At 40.6% G+C, this 12171-nt stretch overlaps 1 pseudogene across 1 annotated transcript; it reads left to right on the top strand.

The window, feature by feature from the left end:
- The first annotated feature begins 1099 nt into the window (after positions 1-1099).
- Positions 1100-1505, top strand: LOC309855678 (large ribosomal subunit protein eL32 pseudogene; annotated as a pseudogene). Its single transcript has one exon. The product of its transcript is annotated as a large ribosomal subunit protein eL32 pseudogene (transcript).
- The last annotated feature ends 10666 nt before the right edge of the window (positions 1506-12171 follow it).

Here is a 12171-nt window from a genome sequence, read left to right on the forward strand (position 1 = left end):
GGGCAGGAAGGCTCTTCTCCTAGAGCTTCCAAGGGAGAGAAGTGCTGCCCCGCCTGGATCTCAGACTTTTGGTCTCCAGAACTCAGAGACAGTTTTAGGATTTGGGGTGCCCCAACATGGGCTACTTACTTATAGGAGCCTTAGGACAGGAGCATGAGGATTAGCAGCATATCGGACCTTTATAATCACGAGGACTTTTCCATCTGATTAATGAAAGTTCTTCACTGTATATAAATTTTTAGTATATGTGCTGCCGAAGCGAGCACCACTGTATATAAATTTATACAGAATGCATAAATGTAAATTAATAGTAATAAATACCAACACATACTAACATTAATTTATATCTATTAATTTGAATTTATTATTCCATTCCTTTATTATTTATTAATAAGTTATTAATCAATATTTATTAAATAATTAACAAATACAATTAACTATAAATCGATACAGAATGTACACTGTATCTTTTCTGTTTGGCCATACCTCAGTTCCAATCAGCAGTGCATTTCTTTCTTCTGCATTCTTATGCATAAATGATCAAGATCATCTATCTTCCCTTTGGTGGTTTTAAGGGAATTACAATTCACATTTTATATAAATCGCCCTGCGAAAAGTACAGTGTGTAATTAGCTGAGAGACCCGAGGAGATGATCGTAAAATTGTCACGGAATTTTTGAGTCCTGAGAAGGAAAAGCTGAACGCGACTTTGAAACCAATTTCCCAGGGGAAGGAGCGAGTCTCAGATTTGCAAGGACTTGGGAATCTCTTGGGAAATGGATTCCAAATGCACACCCCAGGCTTTGCCCAGAGATTCTGATGGGGTAGGTCTGGGCAGGGCCGAGACAGGTGCGTGTGAGGAAGAACCCAGGTGGTCCTGATGCAGGTGCAGAAAGACGGCCCAGCTCTAGAGGCATCTTGTGGTTCCATTCTCGTCCGTGTCCCTGGGCCTCAGTTTCTCTTCTGTAGAATAGGAAAAAGCCATGACAACACCTTCTCTTGATAGAACGATGGAATAAAGTTTAAAAAATACATGTATAGCTCTGCTCTCTTCCTCGGCGCTGCTTGCGGAGGTGGCCGCCATCTGTTACTGGGCATCATGGCTGCCGTCAGACCTTTGGTGAAGCCCAAGATCATTAAAAAGAGGACCAAGAAGTTCATCCGGCACAGTCAGACCGATATGTCAAAATTAAGCGCAACTGGCAGAAGCCGAGAGGCATTGACAATAGGGTGCGCAGAAGATTCAAGGGCCAGATCTTGATGCCCAGCATTGGTTACGGGAGCAACAAGAGACAAAGCACATGTTGCCCAGTGGCTTCAGGAAGTTCCTAGTGCACAACGTCAAGGAGCTTGAAGTGCTGCTGATGTGCAACAAATCTTTCTGTGCAGAGATTGCTCACAACGTCTCCTCCAAGAACTGCTAAGCTATTGTGGAAAGAGCAGCCCAGCCGGCAATCAGAGTCACCAATCCCAACGCCAGGCTGTGCAGCGAAGAAAATGAATAAACAGTTTGCTGTGCACGTCATATTTGTGTTAATAAAACCATAAAACTACAAAAAAATACATGTATACATTTATACAATATACTAATTCATATTGCATAGTATACCATATTGTATGAATTTTATATATCCCATAAATATAACATATTACTTATAATATTAGTGTGTATATATATTATCAATATGTAAACATGTGTATTATATATAAATGTCATGTTAATGACATTATTATACATTATACAGACACACATAGTTAATATGTATCTGTACACATACACATAGTTAATATGTATCTGCACAGATACACATGATTAATGTGTATCTATATAAAATAGAGTCACGATATATATATTTTTCAGCGCAGTGCATGAGTCATCTTGAGTTCTGCATAAACAGCAGAACTTTTCCATTTTAATTTCAAACCCATTGTTTCAAAGAGGAGAATACTGGAATGGTAGAAATCAGAATTTTTTCAGAATGGATCACTTGCCCGAGGCTACACACTGACTTCATGTCAAGTCCTTAAGGAAGATCGGGTTTTCCCTCAACCCTCTCCTTTAGGAAAAAAAAAAAAAAATCACTAAAAAAGGTGTGTTATTTTATATGTCTACTATATTCTACATGCTTCACATTTTTAGAACCACATCATTTTTATGTGGTTTACGCTTTCAGGATTAAAAAAAAATGATAATGAAAGGTGTTGCTTACTGAACTTGTGGTCCCATCGCTTAAAATCATGATTGATTATTGAAGTATTTAACTCAAGTGCAATGTTTTCTTTCCATGAAAAAATTTCTAGATGAAGCTGTGACTATAAGAATTTATCCTCGGTAATTTTTTACACTACATGTCGTGCACCCATATAATTTCTGAGTAATACTTCCCCTGCTGTAAATTATTTCAGCACATAGAAAATCTACCTGTGCACTTCCTCTGCCCTGCCTATGTGGTCTTGACGCCCAACCCCCTGCCATTAGAAACCATCCTTAGGAGATCCATCACTCACCCCGCACGCTGACCTTTGGCTCCCAGGAGAGCCATCCCTTTGTGCCTGGAGAGTGATGTCTTGCTCAGTAGCAAAGATCCAAACACGCTTTATCTTCATCAAGGCTGTAATTACGCCAGAGCGGGTGGCCCAGGGACGGAATTGCCTTGGGGTGCACGGAGGCGACAGGCAGAGCCTTAGGTGGGGCAACCGCCCGTCAGGTCGTGATTAGGTTGCTTGAGTGAGAATGAAGGAGTATCAATCTTCATGCCGCTCGCTGTAAGGGACTCACCGGGGAAGCGAGGATACATTAGCCTCAGTCTCCCTGTCCTGAGAGGCTGCATGTCACATGGTCTCGGGAGCAGAGTGGAGGGCGTGATTCCTTGCCTGAGGCTTCAGACCCCAGACAGCCTTGCAAAAAAGTCTTGCTTTTCTCTCCTGCTCTGTGTTTTGTGTTTGCTGTTGGTTTTCTCCTTGTACAGTAATTCATTCCGTGTTGTCTGCATGGCCTCCTGCAGAGCAGGGAGTGGGTCAAGTCCCTACAGATAGAGCCAAGGCTCTCTGGCTTGAAGGTGCAGCGAGGCATGTCCATGTGTCAGGTCAGGAGTGATGGACTCAGTTAGAAATGCAGGCAGAACCAACCTCAACTTTCCCAGCAAGTCTGCACCCCAGATACCCCAGACAACAATGGTCCACATGGACGCGATCTGGTTGAAGTGTGTAAGAGTATCTTGCAGCTGCTGTAACGACCTGTCTGTCATAAGTTTAGTGGCTGAAGGCAATCCTGATGTATCATGGGGCCGTTCTGCAGATCAAAAGTCTAAAATAGGTCTCGCCAGGTTCATATCCAGGTACTGCCAAGGCTTCGTTCCTTCTGCAGGCTCTAAGGGAGACTCCATACTCTTGCCTTCTCCAGCTCTGTAGGGCTACCTTGTCATGCTAACCCTTGCTTGCGCTTTCACGTCTCTCTTCTGACTGTGACTGTCCCTGCTCCCTCTCACAAGGAGCCTTGTGACCACCTGGAAGAGGCAGGATCATCTCCCCAGCTCAGAACTGTTCCCATGATCACCCCGGCAACGTCCCCTTTACCAAGTGAGCTCACACAGGCACAGGTTGCCGGGATTGTCATATGGGCATCGTTGAGGGTGGTGATTCTGCCACTTCTGAGCTTCAGCATACGTGAGCAACCAAGGCAAACCCCCAGTGGTTCTCAGTTTACTCCAGGCTTGCAGAGCTCCAGGGTCAGGGGAGGGGGCCACAGCTTCCACAGTGACACAGTAAAGAAAAAAAAAAAAAGAGAGAGAGAGAGAGAGAGATCAATACCATAAACCTGAATTAGAACGCAAAATTAGAGGCCGCACTTAACTGCGTTGGAGAGATTTAGCTATGGAGAATGCAGCTCTATGAACTCACATAAGATGGGGTTGTAAATTTTCATTTGTGATGGGATTTAATTTTCAGAGATATTGGGAAGGTGATCTTTATTTGCATTTAAAATGGTGCATGGATGGATTAAGGGAAGAAAAATATGATTGATGGACAGGATTATTAGAAGCTATATTCAAAGGGCGATTGCTTTCACAAATGATCGTCAGGCAGGCCAGGCACGGAAAACGGATGATCTCTCACTTTACCGTATGCCATAAAGATCCTGCACTACGATATATTTATAAATATTTTCCTAACTGCTGTATGAATTTTAGAAATAATCACGCCGTATCTGTTCCCCTCGAGAGGCTATTTGAACGCTCTTTCAGGAAGAAGGGGTTTAGAATGAGCTTGGGTAGCCTGTCATTCGGAGGTTGGAAACACCATCACCTCCGATGATTTCATGTTTATTGCTCAATCTCTTCCCGATTCTTTAGCGGTTTCAGTGGGGGGAGAAAAACAGAGAGAGAGAAAACAGTTACTATATTCCTAAGATAGAATTTTATCCTAAAATCTATCCTGAAAAATCTATCCTAAGATAGAAGTTTTAGGGTGGCTTTGTTTGGATGAGGATATAATTTGGGTTTGTAGAACCATCCTAATGAGACATGCTAAGCTACAAAATGTCCTGTGTTGAGCGGTATCTAAATTTATCCCTGTACATCATAAGCCTGGTTTCCCTAATTGCATAGGATAACTTGGTGGAAAGCTGTTGCTCTAATTTAAACGCAAGGTATAGGTAAGCCATCCAGACGTCCCACACTGCTCTGCTTTGTCACCGTGGGTATACTAAAGGAAACTCAAAGAAAAATCAGGGAACTATCAACCTTGGGGTCTTAGTTTGTGACCTGGAAACGGGGAACCGTGGGTGACTCAGTACCACTGCGTTCACTTCTCAGAAGATTTGGGAACACTGTTTCCTGGTTCAATGACTGCACTGCTAAGACATTTATGGAGTTCTTACATCCCACCCCACCCAAGGTCTTCAGACTGAAGATCTGCCTCGTAGCCAGAAACCCTAGGGATTCATAAGCTGAGATGAACTTCCTTAGTAGCTGTGGGATGCCTGGGTCGAGCTGGTTCATGTCAGCTGCACTTATGTTATACTGGACATCTCAGAAGATTCTTCTATGTCTTCTGTCCTCCATCAAAAGAGCTCCTGAAGCTGAATCATCTAGAATCAAGGTTGATTTTCAATCAGATTTGGCTTTTGTACTTAAACCTGGGTCTGACCTTCTCGGGGAAGCCCGTCGAGCTGGGATCTGTCAAGCGTTTCCCTCAAGGACACGTCGGGAGACATTTTTCACTCTTCATCCTTGCGTTGGCTTTTCCACGCTACCGATGAAGCTAATGAATGCCCTGGACAGATGTAATTAATAAGTAGATTTGAGCTATCTGAGAGAAATAATGAATTCCTTATATGTTCCTCATTTAACCCTTCCTCATGGGTAGACTTGCTTACATAAAGATCCTAATTTAGAAGTGTGATTAAGAAGCCTGATGCCTCGCAGTGATGGGTCAGGGGAAATAAATTGCTCAGTATTTTCACATCTCACATTTTAATTTTGTACTCCATATTGCACATCTGACGCTAGCACAAACAGCTCCTTTGAAGGTCACCGTGTGCTTTTTAATGTGTTAAAAGTAAAAGTGTCACTTAGACTAGGTGTTTTAAAACCTCCAGTGGAGAGAAAAACAAAAAGATTTAGAGAAAATGAACCAACATATGCCCTCACGTGCTTCAAGATAAATTTCAATGAGTTTGAATTTGTGGTCACAACATTTATACCTGTTCTGAATGTCGTCCTCACCACCCTGTCTTTATTAAAATGAGGTGTTTTAGTCTTGCAGTTTTAGAAAAGATAATTTCCAAGTCCTATTGCTGGGTTTTAATTTTATATCATAATTGGGTTTTCAGTACTCATGAATCTTCAAGGCTAATAAATCATCATCTAATGGTTTAATAAGAATTAAGGATAATGATGAAAGCAAATTCTGAAATGGTGCCCCGATAATTCTTTGGAGGGGCATTCACCAATAATGACCATTAGAAATGTTCCGAGTGCACATCTTTCTTGCAGTAAGAGGAAGCAAAGATACTCATGAAGACTAAAACTAGGACATTCCTACTTCCTTACAACATATGAGGTCTCAGGTTGGACCCAAGCAAAGCTGCCAGTCAGGGCCGTAGAACAAGATATCTGAATTTTGGTAATTTTTGACCAGAAACCCATTAAAAAAAAACCAAACATGTTACTCATGAGACATGACCTTTAATTCATAAATCACCCAATCCTCCTGATGAAGGGGACGAGAAGTCTGAGGTCAAACAAAAGATGTAGTTTTACATCCCCAATTGGTCCCCAAATCAGGGCTGGAGAATGGGGTTCCACCAAGAGCTGAATCCCCAAAACAGTGCTCTCCCTATGTATAGAGCCAGGTGAGCGACGGTGGTTCGGGGAGAGCTGACTCCATTGTACGTTTTCTTTGCTTTGGGCTCTTGGCACGGGATGACAAGGCTTCCTACTTGGGATATTCCAAGTCTCCCCAGTCAATGATCCAGAGCTTTTCGGGGACGTCCCTGACTGCTTGCCGCATTTTCTGTTTGACCAGAGTCATGTTTGGAATGGGTAGCTCCTTGTTCCCTACAGCAATGCAAATACTGACCTTAAGCTCACAAAAATGTCATTATAATCTCTTTACTCTGTCCCCTCTTTTTCCTACTATCAGTTACCAAGGAAACCAATGTCATTATGATGGTTTTCTTGACAAGAGTCATGGCCACCCAATCCCAAGGGAGCCATCAACAGCTTCCCTGTGCAGCAAAGGGGGATAGAAATACTTGGAGGGTCCTTGGCCACAGCCTTTGACTAACCTGCAGAGCCCATGTGGCCCCCTTCCCCACCTGTGCGCTTGGGGACTTTGCCATTACGGCCTCTACGAAGTGAATATAAGAGAATGATATCTTTATTTTTGTGCTTATGGGAATGAACACATTGAGCCTCTGTGAAATGTGGGACCTGGTGCGTCACTAACTTTTTCCTCACTTCTTCAAAGGACAGCAACAAATTATCTTGTCTTTATCACTCCCTTCCATTCCAACAACTTGACGTTTTCTCTGTGGCTATATCTGCGGCATCTCACACGGCCACCATGGCACAGTGGACTTTAACTCAGTAGCGAGTGACCATTCTATTTTTTTTTCACAAAAGTTCAAATCTTACACGTCACACATTTCAGAAGCAAAGGCTGAACGCGTGAGACGTCTTGTTTGATGCTTAACCTTGTTGCGTGCTGAGATCCCAAAGAGGTATGTTCCCTGAACATGATGTCGAAGATAGTGTCTAGTATTCCTTTTTGTTTTAAGTTTAAGTGATCCCTACACCTCAAGTGGGGCTCGAACCCATGGCCCCAAGATCAAGAGAGACATTTTCCACTGACTGAACCAGCCAGGTCCTCCAGAAAGTGCCCATTATTCTAAAACAGTGACACACACCTTATGTTCACTGGCCCATAAGATACTCATAATTTATCATTCTTCTGGGAAAGCCTAGCAATTCCGAATCAGGGGATAAAATTTTCTAAATATGCCTTTGGAGAAAATAGCAAGAAGACATGGGTTTCAGGCGTGAACTGACATGACATAGTCTTTGATTTGCAATCCTAAAACACAAAGGTGGCTAGGGAAAAGTAGAATTTTTTTTTTTCGGGTCCCTACTACACAGACATGTGATTATATGAACCTAGAATTTGTGAGGAGTTCATTCTGTTAAGCTTTTTTGCAGAGACATTGGTAAGTCATTGAGGCCTCTCTGGGCTTTGGCAGACCTAGGCAAATTTCCACCTCTACGATTGCTTTGAGGACCAAATGATGGACAGGAGCCCAAAGTCTTCCATAAAAATCTATTATCATGGTTTCTTTTATAATGTATCCATGCTATGTTCTATTCTTTTAAGAAAAAAGATTATTACATTAATATTTATGAATATACTGAGAGTCACTGATTTGTCCATTTATGTTGAATGTCACCCACATTTGTGCAATATTTTAGGAACTCTGCCTTATCTAAAGATCTATTGATAAAAGAATCTGCGGGAAAGGCGAAGGTGCTAAGAACTTTACGGCACCTAAAAAGGATTAGTTTGAAGTAATTAGATGATCACAGTTCTGTAAATTTACTGTCTTTGAAGTAGACACTTAAAATGGCTGGCTGTTAACTGTTGTAAATTATAATTCGACGGAAATGTTTAAAGAGCACATTGATTTATGATACAGCCATTTGGAGTAGATCTTTATAAAATAATACCTAAAGTAGACTAGAAACTAAGTTTGCGATTTAAAAAAATATCCCTCTTTACAGCAACTAAGGGATAGGCAAAATTCTCAATTATTCTTTGTAGCTGAGAAAGCAGATGGCTTTTTGCCTTATTAATACTGACTTTCTCCTATTGTCTAAGGCTGCTAAGTTTTTTCAAGGCATCGCTTGCTTTCCAAGTCTCGTGGTGGTGTGTGTACTCCAGGACGTCATGTCCACAGAGCTGGCCCTTATGATAAATTTCAGATAGGTCCATCTTTCTGTGTATCAAATTGTTGAGTTTAAGTATGTCTTAGCTATGTCTTCCTGAAGACCATTCCTTCAAACCTTTGCATTCTCCAATGTAGATAAAATCTTGACCCTTTCTTATTTGCTATTTTAGAAATGACAGTGTTTTCCAAGGGGGAAAAATACATACTTGTCTACCTTGGACTATGTATTCAGTAAAAATAGCCTTCAGAAGGAAATCCAAAAAAACAGAGAGGAGAGGGACACCTGGGTGTCTCAGTTGGCTAAGCATCTGCCTTCAGCCCATCATAATCCCAGGGTTTTTGAATCCAGTTCTGCATTGGGCTCCCTGCTCAGCAGACTGTATGCTTCTCTCTCTCCCTCTACACCTCTACCTGCTTGTGCTCTCTCTCATGCACTTTCTCTTCTCTAAAATAAATAAATAAATGTTTAAAAAAAAAAAAGGAATAGAGTGGAGGAAAAAAAAATAATAAAATTGAAAACCGGTATAGAGAATCAACAGACCCCAAACGTGGCTCTTTGAAAAGATGACCAAAACTGACACATCTTTACTTAGACAGACCAAGACAAAAAGAGAAGAACCAAATTGTTAAAATTAGACATGAAAGTGTAGACATTGCTATCAATCTTATAAAAATGAAATGGATACCAAGAGAATCCTATGAATGATTGCACGCCAAACATCTGATAAAATAGATGACATGATTGAGATCTTGGAAAACACACAAACCACCAGAGCTGAAGAACAAAGAAATAGGAAAGACAATGACATCTGTAAAAATTATCATTCAAAAATGAGAGGGATATGAAAATATTTTTAGATGACTCAGGGCTGAGTACATTTACAGCCCAGCAGACATGCAACACCTGAAATTCTAATGAACGTGCATCATCTTGAAGGGAAGTAAAACCAGATAAAAACATACCTACACAGGAATGAAGAGGACTAGAAATGGTAATTATACACATAAATGGAAATAGCTCTTTTATTTCATTAAATCATATTTCATTGTCTAAAACAAAACAGTATGAAAACATATTCTGCATTTTGTAATACATGCGGACAAAAATGACAAAATAGCACAACTAAAGGAGTATAGGAATGTGTCCAATATGATGTTTTTACAGGATACACAAAATAGTTTAAATTTTTTGAAAGTAGCTGGTGATAAGTTATAATACTGTAAACCATTGAACAGGCACTAAATCTAGAAGCAAAGAGTCACCAAAAAAAGCCCAGAGCAGAGCCAAAAATGGAATACTAAAATAGACCCAATCCAAGGGAGAAGGAAAGGTATGACAGAGAACAAATCATAAGACAGCAGATTTATACCTTTCTTGTAGCAGTTATAACTGCATCAAAAGTAAATGGCCTCAACCAGTGCTATTTCAAGAGAAATATAAAGTGAACTAAAGTCTGAACCAGATATGTGTTTTTAAATATTCTACCTGCCACCCTTCAAAAAGTGAATTGAAACAGGTAAAATCAATTTTAAGAATATTTCAGGGACGCCTGGCTGGCTCAGTCCGTAGAGCATGTGACTCGACTTCAGGGTCATGAATCTGAGCCCCACATTAGGTGCAGAAATTGCTTTAATTTTTTTTTTGGGGGGGGGGGTTCTTTTTATTTATTTATTTATTTATTTTTTATGAACATATATTTTTATCCCCAGGGGTACAGGTCTGTGAATCACCAGGTTTACACACTTCACAGCACTCACCAAAGCGCATACCCTCCCCAATGTCCATAATCCCACCCCCTTCTCCCAAACGCCCTCCCCCCAGCAACCCTCAGTTTGTTTTGTGAGATTAAGAGTCACTTATGGCTTGTCTCCCTCCCAATCCCATCTTGTTTCATTGATTCTTCTCGTACCCACTTAAGCCCCCATGTTGCATCACCACTTCCTCATATCAGGGAGATCATATGATAGTTGTCTTTCTCTGCTTGACTTATTTCGCTAAGCATGATGCGCTCTAGTTCCATCCATGTTGTCGCAAATGGCAAGATTTCATTTCTTTTGATGGCTGCATAGTATTCCATTGTGTATATATATCACATCTTCTTGATCCATTCATCTGTTGATGGACATCTAGGTTCTTTCCATAGTTTGGCTATTGTGGACATTGCTGCTATAAACATTCGGGTGCACGTGCCCCTTTGGATCACTACGTTTGTATCTTTAGGGTAAATACCCAGTAGTGCAATTGCTGGATCATAGGGCAGTTCTATTTTCAACACTTTGAGGAACCTCCATGCTGCTTTAAACCTTTTTAATAAGAGGACATTTTATATAATTCAATAAACACAAAATCCTACTGTTTTCGGATGTACTAATGTTAAAATATGAATGATGTATCCTATCATTTTTTGGTGTTGACCATTGGAAAATGACCCAAGGATTAAATAAGGAAGCACAAAGGAAATTAAAGCAATTTCAGATCGAATCATGTGGAAAATATAACAGCTTTTGTTTTGTAACATCTGAGGTGATGGAAATATCCTTTATTTTGGTGATGTTCATTACAAAAGTGTTACATTCGTCAAAACTCAAACTATTTCCTTTCATTTGTGTAAAAAGTGAATGCGTAAGAAAATACTACAATGGAAAACCCAAACAGTCAAACACCACCACCAACAAAAATATAACATTTCTGAAAACAAGGCAGAAAAGTAAAATTCTATATATTAAAATTTCATTTATATGAACAAAGGAACTGTATATAATTTACATTAACATATTTATATTAATATAAATTCTAGTACTTTAGTCAGGAGAAATTTGTGTGCAGTAAGATGGCAAGATATTTGGAAAAAGATTATCCTCCAAAAAGATATTATCAGAACAAGTGAGAGGAAAACATATGAGTGTAGTCTTCCGTTGGCTGTCAGGGGCCATCATGGTGATGAGTGTAGTAAGCACAAGGCAAAATTATTAAATCAGTAAAAGGTGGTACATTTTTGTCTCTGCATTATGATTATTTTTAAATTTTATTTATTTGAGAGAGGGAGACAGAGCACAAGCAGGGGGAGAAGCAGGCTCTCTACTGAGCAGAGAACCCAACATACGGCTTGATCCTAGAACCCTGGGATCTTGACCTTAGCCAAAGGCAGATGCTTAACCAATGGAACCACCCAGATGCCCCAAGAGGACAGTTTTTAAATAAAATGCACGTGTTTCTGTTGCTTGACAGTGGTGGTCATTTTACAAAACATATGGTATTTTTCCATCAATCACCATATGTGGCCCATCCCAGTATGACTTTACTACCAGCCTCCAGTGACCTATGACATCAGTACCCTTCTGGCATTTCTTTCCAGAACCTTCTGGGGTATACAACTTTCTCTAACTGCTTTAAGGTTCAACATGTTCCCACCTACATTCCATCATCCAGAAATCTGTAAGGCTTCTCACCTATTGGTGACTTCCCCTTCTGTTTACTTCATAGAATTGTGGTTACTACATGGTTCTCTTTCCTTCAACTGTTGGTCTGTGTCGCTCAAGGAACAGGAAATGAATAAACCCTTCCTGACTCAATCAGATGTCTTCATGCCACCATATGTCCCTACTGCCACTTGCCTGGGCATGTACTGTAGCCCATAGGATAGTGTTGTGACCACCAATCTGTCCGTTTGGGATAGCGTCTACACACATGCACGGGCATGACCTTGTTGTTTCATAGAACCAATGAT

The sequence above is a fragment of the Mustela nivalis genome (genome assembly GCF_964662115.1).
Source record: "Mustela nivalis genome assembly, chromosome: X".
Lineage (NCBI taxonomy): Eukaryota > Metazoa > Chordata > Mammalia > Carnivora > Mustelidae > Mustela > Mustela nivalis.